The sequence below is a fragment of the Ictidomys tridecemlineatus genome, chromosome 2, assembly GCF_052094955.1.
Source record: "Ictidomys tridecemlineatus isolate mIctTri1 chromosome 2, mIctTri1.hap1, whole genome shotgun sequence".
NCBI classification, from domain to species: Eukaryota; Metazoa; Chordata; class Mammalia; order Rodentia; family Sciuridae; genus Ictidomys; species Ictidomys tridecemlineatus.
Window position 1 is genome coordinate 61,606,932 of NC_135478.1, and position 25,503 is coordinate 61,632,434.

Sequence of the window (25,503 nt, forward strand, 5' to 3'; positions counted from 1 at the left end):
CCAGATGCCCTTCAATAGATGAATGGATAAAAAAAAATGTGGTATTTATACACCATGGAATAGTATTCAGCACTTAAAAATGACAAAATCATGGAATTTGCAGGGAAATGGATGGCACTAGAGCAGATTATGCTTAGTGAAGCTAGCCAATCCCTAAAAAACAAATACCAAATGTCTTCTTTGGTATAATGAGAACAACTATGAACAGAGCAGGGAGGAAGAGCAGGAAGAAAAGATTAACATTAAACAGAGACATGAGATGGGAGGGAAATGGAGAGAAAAGGGAAATTGCATGGAAATGAAGGGAGACCCTCATTGCTATACAAAATTACATATAAGAGGTTGTGAGGGGAATGGGAAAATAAACAAGGAGAGAAATGAATTACAGTAGATGGGGTAGAGAGAGAAGATGGGAGGAAAGGGGAGGGGGTTAGTAGGGGATAGGAAAAGTAGAAGAATACAACAATTATTAATAGGGCATTATGTAAAATTGTGGATGTGTAACCGACGAGATTCTGCAATCTGCATTTGGGGTAAAATTGGGAGTTCATAACCCTCTTCAATCTAATGTATGAAATAAGATATGTCAAGAGCTTTGTAGTGTTGTGAACAACCAATAAAAAATAAATAAATGAAATACACAATAAAAAAGTATACTGTTGAAAGGAAGGAAGGAGTGGTTTGGGGGTACTCTAAGCCAGTAATGTTTTGACTCATCATTGCTAGAAAGGTGTCATCAGTGTTGTACATAGCACATAAATCTTTTTGATCCCTCAGTAAAAAGAAAGCCTCTATGTAGGGGACTTCTGGCCACTTTACTTCCTCTCTGCAACATGAATCTACTAGGGAAAGATTATTATAGTACAGACTTCCTAAACATAGTCTGTTAATACCCTAGGAGTCCCTCAGCAGTACTGACAGGCAAGAGAGATGAGTATATGAAGGCGTCCCTCCCATACATTCCATTTTAAACCCAGAACCAGGAGGCATCCCTGTGTGGTTCCTTAAAAATTTTGTGTGTAGAATGCCTGTCCAAATTAGATATGTATCTAAGTGTGTATATTTACTCGTGCATCATTTGCTGAACCCTCTGTTGCTGAAGCTGGTAATCTTATTGAAGAAAGATGTTTAATAATACCCTTATGCCAGCCAGTTGACTAAACGTGGAGAAGTGACTCTTAATCTTTTTGCCGAGACTTTTAATAGTAAGATTGGCATGATTTTGAAAAGTGGGTGATAGAGGAGGTGCAGGGGTTTTTGTGTCACTCTGTTGAAAACATAGTCCAAAAATAACAATAGGACAAGTGACATAGAAAAGGGCAAGGATCATTGCATTCCTTGGTTTTCCCTTGGAATAATAAATGTGAGGGGACATAGGGTTCATTCAAAAGTACCACAGAGAAAGAACAATAACTACCATTTTGGTGAGGAAAAGACATCAGCTGAGAAAAATTTTCCTAGCTGTGAGATATCTTGAACTAGTGCCCAATGATTTCTCCTGATTTGTACATAGGTAAACGTGGTGAACTCATTGCCCTGCAGCTTCTGGGCTAGCCTCTAAAAGAAGGTGGTGTGATGCTCATTACTAAAGAAAGTCAGGGGGAAACCATAAGGCAACAGCCACAACAGTGGAGCCTCAATGTTTCTCTGTTGGCCTTGCTCAAAAGAATGCTACAAAAAAGAAAAAAAAACAAGAGAGAGTGTACATCTGCATGTCAGCAGGAAAAAAAGTTGTTACTACAGTTATTAACAGGAATAAAAGATGATAAGTGACAACAAAAATGACATCAAGCAAACAGAGCATGGGAGTGACAGGATCTCTGGAAGGTAGGTGTATAAATATACCTTAAGCAAAGAGAATCCTTTCACTTAAGCAAGTTCAGGCCCATGATCATACCTGAGGCCCTGAGGCAAATAAGATTGTAGAGCACTCTGCACAGTCTCCTCAAGGAGGCTGTGCATGCTTCATCCAGGGAAGGGGCCCAACTCTCCCCTCCTCCACCTGTTACTGAACATGATCAAAGAGCCTTAAGGGATGATGTGAGTGACCATGGAAGGAGAGGCCAGGGTTGAGTGGGAAGGCATCTCTTCCAGTTCAGCAGCAGGCTTCATGAATGTGCCTTCAGAGCCCAAAACATCTAAATCTCTTGCTCTATGCTGTCATAATGGTCCACAAAGCTGCTGTTCCCATTAGATGGGAAGGCATATTGGAGGAGCAGAAGAGTGTGCTCACAAATGCAGGTCCATTGCTGCCCTCCACGGGTGGTCTTGGAAATACCCTGGATTGCTTCAGAATCAACAAAAGCAGGAGATTGCTTAATAGAGATAATGCCAGTTATTAACTCATTTCAAAAATAGAATGAAATTTAGCAGTGTCACATTGCAACAAAATCACAATCAGTGGAAACAAGTGAATGGGGTGACCCAGAGTGTAGGAGGACAAGGTGGGTTTTCTACTGAGTAAGATTTTATCAGTGGTCTCAGATGCCCAGCTCCATCCTGGATAGGCTTCAGGAAGGTCAACAGCCATACTGAGCTGGGCCTAGGTCATATAATAGCCCAGTAGGGTCAGCACAGTAGTCATGGGTCAATTCCTGGAAGGAACCTCTGACCTGGGTCCCTGGAGACTAAGACTGATTCTATGCCCAAAACAGCAGATGGAGGAAGTTGGGGCTCCAACAGTCCCCCTTTGCATTCTCTTGAACCCCAATGCTCACAAGAAGGCTTCCCAGGAGTCCTGAATCAGCTGCTCCATGAGAGGAAAAAGTTTGCATTATCACCAAGTGCTAGTTGCTCCCAGAATCATGAGAGAGCATAAGATGATTTGAGGGGACCAGGTGTGCTTTGGCCCTCAGGTATTTGAGCTCTGGGAAATTTCCAACTTGGCCTGGCTCCCCATCCTACTTCCATCTTTCTCTGCACAGATGACATGGTCAGTCCTGTCCCTAGTCTCACCCTTTACAGGACCCTAAATAGAACCCACTCCATACCCTGACTTAGCCCAGGCAGAGCCTCAGGATGGAATGTTGGAATGGGACCTTTATCCTCAGGCACCCTCTTGTCTCCTCTCTTAAAGGTTCTGTGTCTGTCTTTGAGCTGACTCAGCTGGCCTTGGTGTCAGTTGCTCTGGGACAGATGGCCACCATAGTCAGCTCTGGAGACAGCCTTGCCAATGAATATGCTGGGCACTGGTACCCGCAGAAGCAGAAGCCAGGTCTGAGTCCTATGTGGATCATCCAGCTCTTGGTGTCCACAGCTTCTTTGGTGTAAGCAGAGGCAGCACTGCCCATTGGGCCCAGGTCCCTATGTTGTAGAGCTAATTCTCCTGGTTGTAGTGCCAATGTTTGTCAGCCTGCCTTCAGAGTTCAGCTTTTTCTCCCAGGCAGCAACCAGCAGGTTCCAACACCTCCTGCTCCATGCTAGGCCTGCAGAACAAGGAGGGCACCAACAGACACAACAGGGGTGCACAGGGGCGAGTGGACCTGTCACTGCCACCTGTTCCTCCAGAGAATGCTCCCTAGAGGCTCAAACAACAGAACCCAGAAGACCTTAAGTCCCCAGTTCTCTGGGATAATGTCTTGAACTGAATTCTTCCACCACACTTTTCTGCCATGATGTTCACGCTTTCCTCAAGACCTAAGGAATGAAGTCAATTGTTTATGGATTGTGACGTGGGAGACCTTTGAGAATTCAAATAAATTTTTTATCTTGTAAATATTGGGGTATTTTTTTAAAGAGAGAGAGAGAGAGAGAGAGAGAGAGAGAGAGAGAGAGAGAGAGAGAGAGAAGAGAGAGAATTTTTAATATGTATTTAGTTAGTTAGTTAGTTAGTTTTCAGCAGACACAACACCTTTGTTTGTGTGTGGTGCTGAGGATGAAACCTGGGCCACACGCATGCCAGGCGAGTGCGCTACTGCTTGAGCCACATCCCCAGCCCTCGCTCTTTTTCTTTATTCTTTCTTTCTTTTCTTTTTTTAACAGTAGAATGCATTTTGACAGATTGTACACAAATTGAGCACCACTTCTTCCTCTGGCACTACATGTGGCAGAGTCCCTCCAGTAGTGTAATCATACATGTGTACAGGGTAATAATGTCTGTCCCATTCTACTGCCCTTCCCATCCCCACAGCCCCACTTCTCCCCTCAGTTCCCTCAACACAAACCAAAGTGCCTTTCTGATTCTACCTGATCCTCCCAGCCCCATTACGGATCAGCAATAGCTTATCAGAGAAAACTTTCAGCTTTTGGATTTGGGGGATTGGCTTATTTCACTTAGCATGATATTCTCTAGTTCCATCTATTTACCTGCAAATGCCATAATTTCATTCTTCTTTTAGGTTGAATAATATTCTATAGTGTATATGTACCACATTTTCTTTCTCCATTTATCTGTTGAAGGGCATCTAGGTTGGTTCCACAGTTTAGCTATTGTGAAATGAGCCACTCTAAGCATTGATGTGGCTGCAACACTCTGGTGTGCTGATTTTAAGTCCACTGGGTATAAACTGAGGAGTGGGATAGCTGGGTGCTTCTAGTCCAAGTTTTCTGAGGTATCTTCATACTGCTTCACATAGTGGCTGGAACAATTTGCAGTCTCACCAGCAATATCTGAATGTAATTTTTTTTCCACATCCTTCATGACACTTGTTATTGACTATATTTTTGATACATTGCCAATCTGGAGTGAGATGACATCTTATAGTAGCTTTGATTTGCATTTCTTTCATTGTTAGAGATGATGAACATTTTTTCCAATGTGTGTGGATTTCTTCTTCCATGAAGTGTCTATTCAGTTCCTCGGCCCATTTATTGATTATGTTATTTGGCTTTTGGTGTTCAGGTTTTTAAGTTCTTCATATATCCTAGAGATTAGTGCTCTATCTGAGGTTTGTGTGGTAAAGGATTTTTTCCATTCTGTAGAATCTCTCATCACGTTATTGCTTGTTTCCTTTGCTGAGAAGTTTTTAGTGTCTGTCCATCCCATTATTGATTCTTGATTTTACCTCTTGCACTTAAGATTCTCACTCCCATTAGAATGGCAGCCATCAAGATTACAAACAACAATAAAAGTTGGCCAGAATGTAGGGGGAAAGGCACACTCATACATGTGGGACTGTAATTAGGTGTAGCCAATCTAGAAGTAAGTATGGAGATTTTATGGAAACTTGCAACCTAACCACCATTGACCATGCTATCCCACTCTTTGGCTTAGAAGAAAAACAGCTTACTACAGGAACACAGACACATCAATGTTTATAGCAGCACAATTTATAATAGCTAAATTGTGGAACCAAACCAGATACCCTTCAGTAGATGAATACACAAAGAAACTTTTATTTATATACACAATGGAATTTTACTCAGAACTAAAAGAGAATAAAATAATAGCATTTACAAATAAATGGTTGGAGTAGGAGAATATAATTCTAAGTGAAGTAAGCCAATCCAAAAAAATCCAAAATACCAAAGGCCAAATGCTTTCTTTGATATAAGGATTCTGACTCATAATGATGATAGCAGGGCATGGGAGGAATGGAAGAACTTTAGATAGGGCAAAGGGAAAGGAGGGGAATGGAGACGGCATGGGGGTACAAATGATGGTGGAATGAGTTAGACATCATTACCCTAAGTACATATATGATGACATGAATGGTGTGAAAATACTTTTTGCACAACCAGAGACTTGAAAAATGGTGCTCTCTATGTCTAATATGAAAGGAATTGCATTCTGCCATCATATATAACAAATTAAAATGAATAAATATTTTAATAGAAAAGTGAATAAATAAACGGGGGAGGCCATCCACCTTGTTTTCATGAAATTAAGAAATAAAGCCCACAGCAGCCATGGCAGTGGAATTTGGCAACCATGCCTGTGGCTTTCTCCACAAGAAGGTGGTCCGATTCATTAACAATGAAGCTCTCCTGAACAGTGGTGGCCCAGAGTTCTACATGGCCTTTCACTCTCATTCCTGGAACAAGGTAGAGGAGTGGCCTTGAACAGTGGTGATGGACTCTCAGGTGCTTCGAGACCTCAGAGGGAATGCACCTGAAGTGCCCTTGCCCTGGGCATGCAAGCGGTGGCCAGGCACCGGGAGCAGCAGGGGCGTCGTGCCTTTCTGCTGCAGGATCAACTGGAGCAAGGTGAGGCGTCTTGCTGGGCTTTGGTGTCTGAGCTGCAGTGGCTGTATGAGGACTGTGATGATGCTACTACTCAGCTGCACTTCTCTCAGGTTGTCTTGTGAGAGGCTACTTCAAGCTAAGAGGTCAGTCTTGGCAGATCCATTGCCCTCAAAGGTTGTACCTGTTATGGGAGCCCAACAGCATGGTGCTGTGCCATGGTCCCTGGAAGGAGAGAAGCAGGCAGAGGTGGTAGCACCTGGATCAAAGGGCATGCCACATTTGGAGGCCCAGATGCCAGCCCCAGCACCTTTGCTTTATGTGCCAGGACACCCATGTCCTTGGCTCCAGGCAATGCAACCCCATGTGAAAATGTATGTGCCCCATCCAGTGCCAATCCCAGTGGGATGCCCATACTCAACATCTCTACAAGCCCCTGTAGTAATGGAATCAGAATCAGCAGGAACAACAGCCCCAGCAGTGGCAGCAGTTGCACCCCAGGTGCCTAGTCTAGTGACCTATCCACTGGCTTGTGGGCTCCAGTGGAGTGCCAGGAGGGAATGGCTCTTAAATGTGTCCAGAGTTACCGGTGTGTCCAGAGTTCCCAGAGTTGCCTTGTCCAGAGTTGCCTGAGTTGCTGGGGCCAGGCAGAATATCCTGAGAACCACCCAGGCATATGCAACCTGGGAGATAGAAAAAGCCCCAAGCAAAAAGAAGGTCCTGAAGGTCCACAGGGAAAGACTTCCCTGAGGGAAAGCATTAGCCAAAGCCAAAAAGAGGGTCAGGAGAGACCCCAGGGGAAAGACCTCATGTGGGAGAGCATTAGCCTTTGCCTGGTGCTTTTAATTTAAAGAAAAAGAATGTCGTTGGGATTTTAATAGGAATTGCATTAAATCTTTGTAAAAGTTTTGGTAGTATGGCCATTTTGGCTATATTAATTCTGCCTATCCAAGAGCATGAGAAATCTTTCCATCTTCTAAGATCTTTTTCAATTTTTTTCCTTAGTGTTCTATAGTTTTCATTGTAGAGGACTTGTACTTCTCTTGTTAGATTGATTCCCAAGTATTCAACTTATATGAGTCTAGAGTCAATGGGGAGGTTTTCCTACTTTCTCTTGCTGTGGATAAATCGCTTATATATAGAAATGCATTTGATTCATGGGTATTGATTTTATATTCTAATTTGCTGAATGTATTTATTGGTTCTAGAAGCTTTCTGAAAAAATTTTTTGGATATTCTAAATATAGAAGTATGTCATCAGCAAATAGTGATGATTTGAGTTTTTATTCTATGCAAATCACTTTAATTACATTCATCTGTCTGATTGCTCTGACTAGAGTTTCAAAGAGGGCATCCCTGTCTTGTTTCTGTCGTTCGATGGTATGTTTTCTCTTTTTCTTATTTAGTAATAATATTGGCCTTGGATTTAGCATAGATAGCTTTTACAATGAGAAGGCATTGCATACATTGTTTGTATAGACCTCACCATGTGCATGTTCAACCATGAGTTTTTGTGGTATGAGATGACAGGATAGGATGAGAAGCAAAAGAATGAATTCCACAGCAGGAGTCATGGAAGAGGAAGATTAATTCAAATGACTGGATTAAATCTTACTAAATAGAAAATAATTTTGTTTTCAAATTTAAAATAAGGGGGATGTGATCTTAAAATTTCTCCTTCCTGAAAATTTCTTCAACCCTTAAAGGATAATACTTTGTATATATTTTCATTCTGAATCAAAAAGACATTTTAATTTTTTCTATCTACAAATGTTTGGAGGTTTAGAAAGATTGAGACATGTGTAGGCTTAAAATTAAAAACCAAGAATGAAATCTTCTTTGATTCTCAAAACTATAGCTATGCGTCCCTTTCATCCCATGATTTTTTGATCAATAAAATAATTTTGGGAGTAAATCCTTTTTTCCTAATTTAACTTATTTTCATAAATAAGAAATATTAATATGTGGGACTTGGTTTCAGTTATTGAAGCAATTCACAAACTATTCAACAACACACTTGGATATGAAAATACACTTACTAAGAGAACAGTAGCAGCTCAGAATGTAGCATGTGCTCACAATGAAAGTTCCATGTTGTCCAGTCACCATGGTAATGTGGGATGCACATCTTACCTTCCATTTCCACTCAGTTGGTGTGGTGAGCGAGGTGGTGTCAGTTAAAGTTGGAGAAGACTAGGGAGGTTTTGAGTTCTTGGTCGACCATGGGAAATATAAACTGCTGCGGGGAAGGTATGTTGTCAGTGATATTTTCAAGGCTGTTTCTTCAAAGGGCAGTTAATGTTTACTGAATATATTTTCCTCTTGATTTTTCCATCTTCAACACTGAATCTTCTCTCCTGAGATTTAAGTATTTGGTGATATTGTTTTATCACTCAATTCATATATTTGCTTGTTCTATTGACCTGGTTACTGAAAATGATTTTCTAAATTTAGAAAATAAACCATTCCTAATGCCAATAACATGTGTGCTCTTAAAGTGAATTACAGGAGGAGGACACCCACCTTGCTTTCATGAGATAAAGAAATAAAGTGAGAGAGAATATATGGATGCTATGTAAGGCAATATATATCCCATGACAGGGCAATTAGAAACCAAACTCATCTCAATGTATATGAACATCTAAAAAGAATGTTAGGGAAGTCTAAATCAAGACATTTGTAAAAAAAAAAAAAAAAAAAAAGAGGACTGAGATTTCAGGAAAAGTTTCCAATTGGTTGATGACTACAGGATCCCAGGTGTTTGGGGTCTACTGGGAAGGAGGCAAAAAGGACAGTGCCTTGAGGTCAGTGGAGTGGATGTCTGATAATGGAGGAAATGAGGGCCTCAGTTGTCTACAGGGGCAGGATCCATTGGTGGAGGATCACAGGTTAGAGTTAGTGGTGGTTCCATCTAGGCAGATAAGTCTCTGGCCCCTGGCCATGCAGGATCTAGGAAAAAGCTTGAAAAGCCAGGAGCAGGAATATGCCTGATCAGAGCTTGTGCATCTGGAGAAATGACATTTCAACCAGGCGTTGTCTGACTGCTCAGATGATGGCTCAGAATATTAGACTGCAGACATGGGGCAGGCCAGCTTCTGACATGGAAACAAAAAAGCATCAGCCCAGAGTATCTGTTTCCCTGATTAATCCCCACTAACAGGCCATCCAGGTGGGAATAGCAAAAGGAAACTTCATTCTGGGCACAGCCATCAAGTTGCAGTTGGTTTAGAATGTCCTAAGTTCTCAAAACAGTTGGTGAGCCCCAGAGAACTCTGATGATTTAGATGGTCAACTGCTCATCAGGAACGCTCACTGGGAGGCAGCTGGCAGTGAGACGACCCTGGGGGAGGATGGCTACAAGTGTTGACTCTACCATTGACCTTCAGATAGGCTTCATTTGCATGAAATCATCATTTTTAAATCAGTAATTATAATGAAGAGACAGGAGCCCGGGTTATAACTTGAACATTTTTCATGGTGTCTGCTACTGAATCCTCATGCCAAAGAGGCCTGAAGGAAGGAGTATTTGAAAAGAACTGAGAAGAGTTCTGGCTTCCTGGTTCTAGGATATATGCTAGAGGACTCAATTGCTCAGGGATTTCTGGTCCCAGGTAAATAGCTACATTCCTGTCCCACATCCACTGCTCATCATTCTTGTGAATCTGGGCAAGTCACATAAAATCTCTAAATTACAAACACCTAAACTCAAAATTGTGGTGGACAGACTCTGCTCCACCCATCCCTTTAGGCTGATATGGAGTCACAGGAGGTCACAGATATTATCCATCTGTAAAGAATGAGGAATAGACTTTCTTTACCCATTGTTCTGGAGGATGACCTCTGTTTGACATCTCTCTGTTCAAACACTGTCAACGATTAAGCTTATTTCTCCACACATTTAATGAAGTGTCCTATTTAATGACAGGACACATTAGCACCCATATGAAGCACCAGTCCTCTTAAGAATGCATGGATGTGATCATTGTCAGCCTTATACCATTACGTTGATCAGATGCAGACTTTTTGCAAACAATTGAGAAGGGGTTTATTTAACTGCACAGGTATTTAATTTTTGAGGTAGGATTTGAACAAAAGCCACATACATAACCACAGCCTCTGCCGATGGTCACTGTTTTCTCTGCCTTTCTATGATTCTGCCTTAGTAATTCTTTTTGACCACACAATATTGTGTTGGGTTGTAGACCTCACACATTGCAATGTTATCCTAAAGCTCAATCTGATTCAGGTGCTTTGCTGCCCCAATGGTGAAAAATGAACTCAGTAGTGTGAACTCTAATAACATTCAAATCCCTCCTTCAAAATTTATTAAAAATAATTTTTGTTATTTTTAAAAATTTTTATTAGTTGTCCATGGACCTTTATTTATTTATTTATTTAAATGTGGTGCTCAGAATCAAACCCCATGCCTCACACATGCAAGGCAAGCACTCTCCAAATGAGCCACAACCTGAGACTCAGATTTTATTATTTTTAACTCTGTTAACACACTGCAAAAAATACATCAGAATTTTCTAACTTTTTTTCTAATATTCAATTGTAACATTGTCTCCCCTGCTCTTCTAACTAATACTCTACTCTCACCTTCTATGATCAATTTTTCAGTTTTCACAAATGAGTGATATTATGCAGCATTTATCTTTGTGTCCCAGACCTATTTCTGATAACATAATTATCACCTCTTGTTGTTGAAAATGACAGAGCAAAAAAATACAAGAAATATTTAAGTTTCTGGGCATGCTACTAGTGTATATATATATATATATACTTGAATTCAAAGCTCAAATTATACACCCAGATATTTACAATGATCACTTATTAATTAAAACTGGTTGAACTGTTATTTGAATTATTATTGATGACCCTGTGTTTTCTTGCTAGCATCTTGTCAACAGCTCTGTTTTATCACATTTCCCAGGCTGTTGCCTCTCATGTTGGAAGAAACCCCCCAAGGCAGAAGACTTACACAGGCCTTGGTCCAGAGGAGTCCGCCTCTGGCCACCAAACAGTGTTGTGCCAAATGAAAAGTCGAACAAAGGTACTGTGGAAATCCTGAAATTGTGTCCATTCTGCAATAATGATTCTAGTTGATTCAGAGTTCCAATTCTTCTTTTATTTAACATGTACAAATTTACATGCTTTGAGTCATTCAGCAGTGATATAGCTCCAGAAGTAAAGATCTAGTTACCTTTGAATTTTGTGCACTTGATTCTTTCAACTGTTGATGGACATCTGGGTTGATCATACAATGTATTTATGGTGAATTCTACAAACATTGAAGTGATTGTATCACTATAGTATGCTGACTTGTAGTTCTATAGAATAGCAGAAAGGGAGTGTAATAGCTGAGTCCTATGAGTTCCACTCTTGGGCTTTTCAGGAATCTGCACATTGCTTTCCAGAGTTGTCATAATAATTTACAGACCCACCAACATTTTGTCAGTGTACCTTCTTTCTCCTATCCTTCCTGGTATTTCTATGCTTATCCAGTTTTCCTAGCACTATTGGTTTAAACCATGATCTCCTCTCTAACATATATTTTGGTGCTGTTGTCTGGTATCAGGTGGATGTAAGTATCAGGTGGGTTGTCTCTGTGTGGTATATTCTATTCAAGGATCTTCATATCTATTTTCAGCTCAATAAGATACTGTTTTGCTACTCATCTCTGTAGTAAAATATAAGATTGGTTATTACATTTTCTTGTTCAGAATTGCTTTGCCAAATAATTGTTATTATTATTATAAAATAATAATAAATATAATAATTAATATAATAATAATAATATTATTACTGTTGTTATCATCATCATCATCTCAAATGAATTTCAGTGTTGGTTTTTCAATACTGTAAGGGGTATAATTTGTAGTTTGAAGGGGATTGTATTGAATTCATTGAACCTGGATATTGCTGTTGATATTATGGACACTTTGACAATGTTAATTCTGCCTATCCAAGAACACAGAACTTCTTTGCCCCTTCTGAGGTCTTCTTCCATTTCTTTTTCAGTGTTCTATAGTTTTTGTTGTAGAGATCTTACATCCTGTTTGGTAGATTTATCCCCAGGGCCTTTTTTATATTATTACAAAAGAAATGGTTTTCTTGAATTCTATATCAGTTGCATCAATGTTGGAGTATAGTAACAATATTGATTTATTTGTGTTGATCTTTTATCCTGCTACATTGCTAAATTTATTAGTTCTAGAATTCTTCTGGTGAAAATTTCTTGGCCTTATAAATATAGAATCATGTCACCAGGTAATGTGGACAATTTGAATTTTTCTTATTGTATCCTATTAATTTCCTACTTTTGCCTGATTGTGCTGACATTACTTCAGAAAAATACATTGAATAAAATGGGCAAAAGTAGACATTCTTTTCTTGTTCTTAATATTTGAGGAAGACCGTCCATTTTTATCTCTGTTCAGTGTGATGTTGGCTTTGGATTTCTCATATATGGCTTTTATAATATTGAAACTAAGTTTCTTCTATTCCAGGTTTCTCCTTTGGTTTTGAAATGAATTGTTTCTCCTTTTTAATCATTAGCTTTTTTACATCTATTTTATGAATCTTGTTCTTAATTCCAACTATGGGTGTGCTAGTCATCTTCCCCCCACCCACTCTGCTGCCTGTGGAGCAACCTTTCCATGCTTCCTGAGCTTATGGTCTGGGCAGCTATTCACAGCAGCCCATTTTTACACCAGCTTCTTCAAATTCTCAATCCCTTTCAGCTGGTCCTGGGAGGCACCAGACTCAAGGAGGAAAGGACCAGAGCTTTCCTGCCCATCTCTGACTTGAGTTCCCCTGGGGAGAATTCTCTCCATGCCTTTTGCTCTAGCTCAGCCAGGCAAAGCCTAGGTGCTGTGGCAGGTGCCTTTCAGGTCCATGTGTGCCTACCTGCTCAGATCTCCCAGCTCCTGGCTCCTGCAGTGGAAGTATCAGCTTGGCTGTGTCAAGGTGGCTCCTGCCTTGCTCTGTTGGGACAGCAGGAATCACAGATCTCCATTCATGTACAGTGTGCAGTGCAAAGAAGCCTCTTCTTCAGCCAAGAAAACGTTGCCTCTATGATCTCAGGATTTTCACACTGAATCTGTCTGTTTTGTTTCTGTGCATTTTCCCTCTTTCTGTGATCTAGCTGTGCCACTATTCCTGCTGCTGCTGCTGCTACCACAATCAGCTTGGATCCAATGTACTTTCTTTTTTGTCTTTGTTTAATGTAGCCAAGTTTCTGATTCTCTAAGACTCCCTGAGTGTCCACTATTGAGTTTTAGTGAAACCCCTCTTTTGCCCACCTGAAAGGAAGGAGTATTCACGCTGTTTGCATTACAGGTTGTGGAGCTTCAAGAAATAAAGGTTCTCTCTATCTTAAATTTGCTTCTGTCTTGTAATGTATTATTTATTTTGCTTGAGTTTTTGATTTATATGCCTGTATGATTTTTTTCCATTCACTATTTAGTTTTGGTGACTTCCTTTAGTTCCTCCTTTCACTGAGAAGCAGTCATCTTGCCTTCTAATTCTGGCTCTGAAGAACTGTCTTGGGTGCATCCTTCCTCTAATTTGCCAACTTCTCTTCTCCTGACAGCAAATTTGCACAATTTCTCAACATGCCAAGGAATGTTTGGGACCAAAATATATTTTATCTTGATGAATACCTCATGTTAACTTGAAAACAAATTTTATTCTCTCACTGTTGTATGAAGTATTTGTACAAATGCCAAATAGATCTATGTGATTGATAATAGTTTTGGTAAATTCCTAGGGTTGCCATGTCTAATTACCAGCTTTCATTGGTTGAAGTAATGCAAGTGTACTATCTTAGAGCTCTATTCCCTAGGAATCCCACATTGACCTGTTAGCAGAAACATGCTACTTCTGAAAACTTTAAGGAAGGATTTTTCTGCCCATTCTTAACTGTTACTGGTTTGGTGACCATCCTTGATCTGCTTGGTTTTCAACTGCATCACTTTACTCTCTGCTTGCATTATCACATGGCATTAGTCTCTCATGAATGTGCCCCATCTTCATGAGAACAGATGCCCTATTTGGGGAATGGGTCCACTCTGTTCAGTAAAATTTGGAGGTACTGTTTAAGTTCTAACATAACCATGTTTAGAACTTAAACATGTATTTGTGTGGAAGTAATTTGACCCATAACAGAAATGACTGATTCAAAAGTATACTTTTTCCTTACTTCCTGATGGATCTGTCAAGTGTTGTAAAGAAATGCTGAAACCTTCTAGTGTAAAAGTAAAATATTTAATTTCTCATAGTTCCTTCAATTTTTTGTCTATTTTGTTTTTTTCCTGGTATGCTCCTTCTCTTGCCATTCAGAAACAATCATTTTCCAGCAGTAATTGAGCCTGTGTGTGTTAAACAACCATCTCCATACACTCTAGACCCATGTCCACAGTTAGGAAGCCCCTGGAGTGTTTCTTCAGCAAACCAATATACTGACAGTTACTCTATATTTCCCTAGATTGCTGTAAAGTCATAATGGAGGTAGTATCCGTTGATTTGGGAGGAGACCAACAAAATTATATTGCTGAGGTAATGTGATCCTTCTTTGCTAAGATATAAGTGTTGTTTTATTCATTTTAATTCAAATTCCTGCATGAAAATATGACAGTGTTCATTATAGGTGAATCATAGGTGGTGGAATTACAACTGCTCATCTATTCCCTGTGAGACTGATTCAAGATGACATTCACATATGAGAACAACCATTGCCAAATGATTGTAGTGAGCATTTTCTTCAGTGGCACTTTTCCTTGATAGAAAAAGAATTTTGTGCATGTCATCAAATTGTACCTGAGAAATCCCTCATGCAAAGCTCATGTCTTTTCACAGATGCCCTCTGCCTTACTTTGTGATCTTTTCCCCAACTGCTGTTTCCCATCTAATTAACTAATGTCACCATAGCCAACAGTAGACTTGTGAAAATGATCTCCTGCTCACACTGTTTTCCTTTCTGTAACTACAGGTAGCCTCAGCAAGAAATGAGCAAAGTAAGTATTCTCAACTCCCTAATATGCTGAGGAAAACCTCTGTATTTAGATAGGTCAGACATTCCTTCCTGTTTCTATGTAAAAAGTTATCCTGGATTTAGATTTTGTTTGGAAATGAGAATTGGGATATGATGACAAAGTGATAATCCAGTGAAGGATTGTGGCCATCTACCATGATCCTGAAACAGCTGTCTTTTGGGTGGTGTTCATTTATGTGAATGAGCATGCGGTGGTATCTCTGAGCATGTCCATGTGTAATAATTGTGTATGTGTTTGTGAGGCTATGGGAGCTTCCTCAGAAATTCTCTTCTAACATGCCCAGAACAAGCATCCATTTTTTAAAAATAAAAACCCAAACTAATGCATGATTTGTTTTATGTAATTTCTTCCCACTTCATGACACCCAAATGTAAATTTGTGGTTACTAGGCCCTCTCTGTAGATAGAGATGTTGCTGAGCCAAAAGTACAGGTTCTTCACTCTGTAAGTGAAAGAAGCTTTAAGAATTCAAGAAATTATCCTGATGGTGATACTTTGAGATAGGGAACTGTATACATCACTTAGCGATATAACACATTGCAGGTGATTACAATATATTCGTAATAACTAATCTCCTACAGAGATGTGAAATATTTTGCATGCATTTAAAGTGGCCTCAGTGGTCATCTCTAGAGACAAACATACCTCTAAAGGTACAAAATAAGAAACACACATATCACACCTGGTTCCAATCTACTGGAAACCCAAAGGCTGTGCTTCTCATTCATTCTTGTTCTTATCTTTGCTGTATATTTTCACTGATGTCCATATCAAGAAATGCCCTGAACTATTTATAAGCAATAAATCAGTGTACTAATCATTATTCTGCATCCTCCTAGTTCCCCCAAATGGCATGGTGGAGTTCATTTCTGAAGAAAGCATGAGTCAAGAGACCCCATCAAAAGCCATGGTAAGGTTGCTTATCTTCCTCTGAAATCCAAGTGTTGCTCTTTAGTTTCTCTTTCTCTTGTAATATGATATGGTTTCCTTGAGATGACATACACAATTTCCTGAGTGTGCAGATTCTCACCGGGGTGTCTGTTGCCAAATGAGACCTCACTGAAGGCAACATTAACAAGAAACAGTATCAACTACACACTGTATGATAACAAGCTTTGTGCCTGGCTGTGGTTTTCCCTCCTGGCCATCGAATTCCTTAATTATCACCTAATATAGACCTGTGACACAAATCCCCTAGAAAAGCTTGTGTCATTTGGTGAGAGTGCATTTGCTATGTGTTCCCTTGATTTGCCCACATTCTCATTGGATTTTCTAATGTCACCAAGTAAACAAAAGACTTGAGCACACAGTACAGAGCATGGCTTGATCTTCATAGTGACTCCTTTTCATATTTACAGGAGGATTCAAGAGGATCCATAGTTGGTATGTATCCTGGCCTCACTCTCTTCCTGTTGCAAAATGTAGATGATGCCAAGAGTCAGAGAGTCTTCCTTCCTTTTGAGTGTAGAGTCTCAGTGATTCCACTACCTCCTTAAGAATGAGAAGTGAGGGGGTTGCAGTCCAAATTAATTTTTAAAAAAATCTATAGCATTCTGCATATTTCCTTGAAGCACCTGTGTGAGTTGAGCAAAGTGGTTAGGTCAATGAGAGTTTTATACATGTGTCTCTGTGTGCATTCATGCAACATGATTCTGAGTGTGACTTTGTGTTTGTTTTTGCACATTTGTTGTTTCTCTAGATATATACATGCCAAGATGCCAATGTCCACATGTTTAAACAAAGAAAGCCATTGCCATTAGATCATGATTTTGTATATGTGTAAATAGATCAAACTGTAAACTTTCCATGTGTGCAGTTCATCCACACCAATACCTCAATTAACATGCAAAGCATATCCCATCAAAACCCAGAAAATTTTCAAGACACTGTATAAGGAAAAAGCTCGGGTTCATTCCTGTCACTGCACCAGTAGCAACTTCATTTAATAGCAAACCTCACCTGTCAGTAGGCCCTGTATTTAGTCAGTGCATGTGATTGTTCACAACACTTCACTCATTAAAAATTTTCAAGTTCATATACATTTTCTGTGAGAGGTGTCAGAATTCATCTTCCAATCCCCATTCTAGGCACAAGTTTCTGGACAGGGTCAATCCTTAACAGTGACCCTGAGGTCCACCAATGCACTATGCTCACTTATGGTGGGTATCTGAGACAGAGGAGATACACAGGCCAGAGGTTACTGTATCTAAGGAAGGGCTTACTTTGCATGTTCCAACTGACACTGAAAGCTACCTTATTGGGTCTTTTTGTAGACATTTCTTTGTAGAAACATGTTTTAACTGGATGGATTTTCATGGGGCCTGATCAGCACAACTGCAGCTCATCTAGTTACAGAGCAAAAGGTGGGCTCTAGTGAAGGTCCAGCTCAGCACAGCAGTGGTGTTCGATCCCTAGTTTAGATATGTGCTGCTCCCTGTGTGGCCTGCAGGCTATCACATTGACAGTATATATGATAGGTCTTCATACTGTCAGTCTCAAATGCTGTCCAGGTCCTTCTATTCATACATACATGGATACTGACTCTGACTGGTCACTGTGAGGATAGAACTACTGTGGTCATCATTTCTTCTCATCCCTGAACTCCTTCCTGGGCAGAGTGTCTTCATCTTAGTCCATGTCATCATTGATAAATGCAACTCTATGCTAAGATCTCAATTGTCAAGCATGTGGGGCTCTACAATGAACCAGGTATCCACCTGGGATCTGACCAGGACCAGCCAGAATCAGTAGGTAAGTTAAGAAGATAGCATTGTGTCCAAGCTTTTCACACACATATCTCATGAGCTCTAGGTGGAACATGCTTGACCTTGTGCGAAGCCATGTGGATCTTAATGTTGACTTTGTTTATGTAGATTCGTCAGGCCCTCAGAGAGTTCCTGGCACTTTTCACTTTTGCATGACTCCACAGTCTACTTATAAATGAGGGGTATGAGGAGTGACAACTTGCTAGCAAACTGCTGTCCAAGGAAACCCAGGGGAAGGAAATTATTGCGTGCTTCATCTTTGAACTCCAGGTCTTGGCCATCCAAAAAAGCAGTATTTTAAATTTTATTTTAATTTTAAAACAAAACTTTCAAAGTGGCCAGTAGACCCATGTGCATAAAGAAAAGAACATTTCCTTTTGTCTTGTGAGCAGCTAGTCAGATGCTGGCACAGTATATATTCTGCGTGTTTATATTTTTGAAACTATTGGCATTACAGTTTGTATGTCAGCTTGGTCTGTTTCAAGGAGACAGTGATAATGTTCCAATGGAAGAAAGTAGTTAAAATTTTACTCCTTACAGCTCCACTCTCTCATTAGGAGGTTTGCAATTGTTTGCAGCATCCTGTTTGAGGCCTCTGACTCCCCAGAACTCAGAGAGGATATGAGAACCCAGAACAGAGATGAGGATGATCCTGACTATTAATATTAGTATCACTATGTTTTTCTTTCTAATAAGGAAACCCAGAAACTGAATAAATTATACAGTTGGGTGTGTTTAGCTTACAGTTCTGGAGATACAAAAGCATGATACTGGCAAACACTTGGCTTTAGTGAATACCCTCTTACCTGCATTGCATGATTGGTGGTGTCAGCAGGGATGCAGATGCAGGAGGGAGACATCACATGGGGAGACAGGAAGCCAGCAAGGATCAGATGATTCATTTGCTCTTCTTATATAACATGATCTAACAAGGGTTTGAGAAATCTATATTCTTACTTCTGACTCTCATACCGTCAAATGTCCTCAACACCTCCAAGCAGACCCTTCCTCACACAGATTTCACAAATCTCATTGTGGCCATACTGGGAACCAAGCCTCAATCACACAATCTAGTGTGGGATAAAAAACATCCAACCCTAGCAACCATCATAAGATTAATTGTGTAGAAGAAAGCATGAGTCAATCTTAAGTAACTCTGTTTATGGTGTCTGTTTCTCTAAAGGTTGGATATGGAACAAACATGATTAAAGCAGTGATGAGGAAGAGACTGCAGGTAGGAACAGCCCTTGGGGTATGACAAAATGGGAAAGGTTTCATGGTAAGATTTGAGTTCACCTACTCATGTGGGAAATTAGGAATGGGAATAAAATAGAAATAAACAGAAATACGTGTTATTTTCATAAAAATAAGAGTTAGTAGACCTTCTGACATCCTGTTCATAAGAAGACAACTTTTTCTTTGCCAGTTAAACACAATCTTCCATGTTATGTCCCATTCTGTCCTAAATTCGCCTCTAATAAACATCATGTAGCTTGGCTTTCGTTATTGATTATTTTTTTGCATCATGCATGAAAAGAATAAGATCTGCACTTCTTTCGAAAGAATCTAGTGGGACATACTTTCTTAGAAGCACTTTGAAAACCTGTAATTGAAGCTCTCACTAGTGATAAGCAGTGAGTATGAAGTCACAATTCCACTCTGAATGTTCTCTTTTTAGAGCAGTACTTTCTCTTCTGTGTTTTGTCTATTTCTGGTTGAAAATAAACTCCCAAATGTGAGAGACTTAAAAGAAAATTGTTTCAGTTCTCCTTGAACAGGCCACTGTGTTCTCCTGTAAAAGAATGGAGAGAAGTTCCTCCTTGAACATGTTTCTAACCTCAAGTCTTCATCTAATTCCCAAGCCCTGGGACTAGGAGGAAAATCTGAATTTGCTTGTATTTAAGAGGCCTAAGTCCAGAAAATCAGGGAGACTGTGGCTGCCTCTTGGAGGAACAGGATGACACAGAATCCCAACCAAGTACAGTGGCAGAATGTGAATTTTAAAAGAGCTCTTGGGATGCTAGATCTATTTCTCATTGCAGAGGTGACGTGATGGAGGCCAGGAGACAGGAATGCAGACAAAAGGATGAATGGAGAGCTTTGACTGTGGGTTCTAGAATACCAGGAAAAGGAGCAACTCAAGTTCTCACCTTGACTTTAACTCTGCCTTTCCTTTTTCTAAGGCCACATCATCACCATCAAGGCCATGGTCCACAGAGAAAATATACAAAGTGATTCAGAGGATGAGGAGGAGGAAAAAAGGACCAGAAATCTGCAAGTAATTGATTTTCTATTGGTTTCTCTTAATTATTCTTTCTTATGTAAAGGCTGTAGATTTTCCATGTTTCATCTTTCCCACATTTTATAACTTTTCTAAAGATGCTTTCCTCATCCAGATCTTTGAGGTCCTTGGACCTTCAATGTCTGTTAAATCTCTCTGCACTAACATTCTTAGTCTTTCCTTGTTTTTTTTTTTTTCACCACAGGCAACACCACTGAATCATGCTGAGCAATACTGCCTACCCATACACTGAATTTTAGTTGTAGGGAGCATCAGAAATACTGAGTTGTTGCCTGATGCATGAGACACAAAAAATATGGTTCTGTTTTACTGAACACTGAATAGCTGGGTTCTCCTGCCTTTGCTGGCTCTGAGCATGCATGAATTTACCCTTCCTTTCCTAGGTTAAGATTACACAATTCGAATGTAGGTCCCCTAAAATGAATTGTTTCCAGGGGCCCGCTTCTGATTTAATATGTGGGCTCAATGCAGCAAAAATGACAAAGTAGTTTAGGAAAAGAAAATGTGAATCTGGAAAGAATGGGAAGAAGAGAAGAGGTCAAATCAGTCCACATATTCTTCATTGCTTTCTTAAGTTTCTTTGTTGCACTTTATGCAATCCATCAGAACCAATTAGTGCACTGAAGGTTCCATAGTTGCATGTGACCATGACCATACAAGGAAGGTACAATTTGGTTAAAATCAGTGCAGGAAGCTCTCTGAGGAATGGCGCTACAGAGGGTAGGGATGGAGGAGCCAGTGTCCTTGCTCCACCCTGTGTCATCACAGGTGCTGCTCCTCAGGATCCCAGGTATGTGATACTCAGCCTTTACACCCAAATGTCCTAGAGAACCCTTCCCATTGCCTCATGTTCACTCTCTAGGGAAGCAGACTCAGAAGATTCTGAAGGTGAATGTCCATGGGAATTTGCTCCTGAGGACATTCATAGACACTCTTCCCACAGACAACACTCTCAGATGAGGGCAGCATACCAGCCTCAGTGCTCTCTGCCCAGACCCCAGGAAAGATCAGGGCCCAAGTTCATCTTGCATATCCTGAGGACAATTCTGGTCCTGGCCACTCTCTGTGGCCAGCAACTCATCCCAAGTGACCTTTTTACCTTGTTCTGTATCATAGACCCCATAAGACACCTGGGAGAGCAGAGATCTTGGCCCTGGGATACAGGAGAGATGATACCTACAGTGCACAGAAGCTGAAAATAACCTGTAAGATTCGAAGCAGTAGCTTGTTTTATGGTTCGAAAGACATAACTGTCTATATTGTATAGAATTTGCAGATTTATATGTTTTTTGTTTAATAATTTTAATATTAGTACTTCATGTTAAATTTTTATATTAAATTATATTTACTTACTAACAGTTGCTTTTTAAATTCATTCTGTAAAATAAAACACACTAGGGAAGAGAGGTGGGAGGGAAAGGGAGGGAGAAGGGGAATTTCATGGAAGATGGAAGGGGAGACCCTCATCATTATACAGAATACATGTATGATGATGTGAGGAGAAAAAAAAGAAGTGTGTCACATTAGATTGGGTAGAGAGAAGGGATGGAAGGGGAGGGGAGGAGGAGGGGGGGAAAGAAATGTCAACAGAATAAAATAGACATTAGTATTACTGTATGTCTATACATGACTGCATGACCAATGTGATTCTGCAACCTGTACACTCAGAAAAATTAGAAATTATACCCCATCTTATTCAAAAATATGATATGTCAAGATCATTACACTGTCATGTTTAACTAATTAAAACAAATTTTAAAAACACACACACTAAAAGAGGAACATGTTCCTGAGGCAGATCTTGATGAATTACAAAGATTTTACCTGGTGACTTCCATAACCATCACTCCTCTCCTCCCATACTCCTCAGTTTGCTTATTTGGTTGTTTTTTAGATTGGTATTATAACATTCACTAAATTATTACTTTCCTCATAAAAGACTTTTGATAAACATCCAAAATATTCAGGTTAAATATATTCAAAATAAAACTGAAAGAAATACTGGTATCGTTTTTCACTGTCACTTCAAGTGTTTAAGTATTACAAGTTATTCAACCAACACAACAAAGTTAAAATTATAATGGCACAGCCTTTATTGTAAATAAATCAAAACAGCAGAATGTGTAACACAAAGACAGAGCAGTGGCACATTAAATGAAAACTAGCTGAATACAAACAATTGACTACTGCAGAGCATAATATTAAAAGAGTTCAAGTGAGACAAAGTGATGGAGAGGTCACCATGAAGGTGCCAACTGATGATTCTGCTGACCACTGTTGTCCAGAATGAAAATTAAAAAATCATATTTGTAAAAACTTTGATAGGTATACAATTATCTCCAGTATTAAAAAAAATAAAGATTTCCAATGCATCTGCCTTCTCTGAATAGAATAAAGCTCTAAGTTTATCTGTCAACTGGTGTTTCGATCACACAAAATTTTTACCTCTGAATTTTTTGGGTTGACATTGATGACTGTAACAACCAAAATTAGTCCATATGACATGTTTTTAAAAACTTTTTTTTAAACTTACACTCAGATATTACAACAGTTATCAATTTTTTTACAGTATCAAATTTGCCAAATTTGCATTGCGGTCATGTGGCACACATCATATAATTCAACGCCTCAACTCATTTGTCCCTGTGATATCTTCTTTCACACACACACATACACACACACACACACATACACAAACACATTTCTTCATCAGCAGTCTTGTATAGTAAAAGTGTCTAGCTTTTGTTCATTTTTTTATGCAATACACTTCTATCTACAATTTCATTACATGCATACAGCAAAAAGGAAATTATGGGTTTTACATCCTTCATGATAATTTTATATACAGGGAGGTTTAAAACAGTACTTCAACAGTTTGCCTAGTAATGTGACACAGAATGATTCTATCTTGTTCTCAAAATTTTAATAAGGAGATATAAAATACAGGTTCAATAATTTTAAATCAAATATCCATCTTTTAAAAAATAGTGTTGCAGCATTGTTCTTTGCATTACTTTTAAAACTTTTTAAGTTTTTCTCTCATGGCACAATCTTCTAATACTTTATATATGAGAGGCAATTTTTTAAAAAATTGCAACTTCTACGCTTGGAAGGGCTCTGTAGTGACTGAATGGCATATGATTTTTTAAATTGATTTTATATATTTACATATATGAAAGTGGAATGTATTCCAATTCTTATTATGCATATAGAGCACAATTTTTCATACCTTTGTACATTAAGTATGTTCACACCAATTCATGCCTTAACACAATTACTTTCTAATTCTTTTTGCATTACAATTCTTATCCCACATATATACCACAATTTTTTCATATCTCAGGTTGCATATAAAGTATGTTGAACCCCAATTCAAATCTTTATACATGTACTTGGAATAATGATGCCCATTACATTCCACCATCCTTTGTAATCCCCTGCTCCTCCCTTTACCTCCCACTCCACTTTCCTATCTAGAATTCATCTAATCCTCTCATGCTCCCCCTCCCTACCCCACTATGAGTCAGCCTCCTTATATCAGAGAAAACATTTGGCACTTATTTATTTATTTGTGGATTGGCTGATTTCACTTAGCATTATCTTCTCCAACGGCATTCATTTACCTGAAAATGTCATGATTTTATTCTCTCTCATTGCTGAATAAAATTCTATTGTGTATATGTGCCACGTTTTTTAATCCATTCATCCACTGAAAGGCATCTAGGTTGGCTCCACTGTTTAGCTATTGTGAATTGTGCTGCTATAAATATTGATGTGGCTGTGTCCCTGTTGTATGCTATTTTAATTCCTTTGGATATAGTCCAAGGAGAAGGGATACCTGAGTCAAATGGTGGTTCCATTCCCAGATTTCCAAAGAATCTCCATACTGATTTCCATATTGGCTGCACCAATTCACAGTCCAACCAGGAATGTATGAGTGTAGATTTTTCTCCACATCCTCACCAACATTGTTGTTGTTTGTCTTCATAATAGCTGCCATTATGACTGGAGAGACATAATAACTTAGAGTAGTTCTTTTTTTGAGAGAGAGAAAAAAAATTTTAATATTTATTTTTTTTAGTTTTTGGTGGACATAACATTTTTTTATTGTTGATCATTCAAAACATTACATAGTTCTTAATATATCATATTTCACAGTTTGATTCAAGTGGATTATGAACTCCCAATTCTACCCCATATACAGATTGCTGTATCACATCAGTTACCCTTCCATTGATTTACATATTGCCATTCTAGTGTCTGATGTATTCTGCTGTCTATCCTATTCTCTACTATCCCCCCTCCCCTCCCCTACCCTCCCCTTTTCTCTCTCTATCCCCTCTACTGTAAATCATTTCTTCCACTTGTATTATCTTGTCTTACCCCTCCTTTCCTCTTATATATAATTTTGTATAACCCTGAGGATCACCTTCCATTTTCATACGATTTCCCTTCTCACTCCCTTTCCCTCCGACCTCTCATCCCTGTTTAATGTTAATCTTCTTCTCAAGCTCTTCGTCCCTACCCTGTCCTTGGTTACTCCCCTTATATCAAAGGAGTCATTTGGCATTTGTTTTTTAAAGATTGGCTAGGTTCATTTAGCATAATCTGCTCTAATGCCATCCATTTCCCTCCAAATTCTATGATTTTGTCATTTTTAATGCAGAGTAATACTCCATTGTGTATAAATGCCACATTTTTTTTATCCATTCATCTTTTGAAGGGCATCTGGGTTGGTTCCACAGTGTAGCTATTGTGAGTTGTGCTGCTATGAACATCAATGTGGCAGTATTCAGCAACTCAAATGAGCAGGTCAGGCTGGCTCAGAGAGATGCTCATTGCCCTACCCTCTGACCCCCTTCACAGCCACCCACAGCAGACATAACTAGTCAATCCCAGTACATGGGGAGAACAGAGGTATACAAGGTATGCCTTGGGAAATAAAGGGAAGCTTTAATAAAATAAAGCTCTTTTAAGGTCTTCAGGGAATAGTCCGAGAAGGGCAATAGCTGGGTCAAATAGTGGTTCCATTCCCAGCTTTCCCAGGAATCTCCATACTGCTTTCCAAATTGGCCGCACAAATTTTCAGTTCTACCAGCAATGTACAAGAGAACCCCTTTCCCCACATCCTTGCAGCACTTGTTGTTGTTTGTCTTCATATTGGCTGTAATCTTAGTGGAGTGAGATGGTATCTTAGGGTGGTTTTGATTTGCATTTCTCTGACTGCTAGAGATGGTGAGCATTTTTTCATATACTTG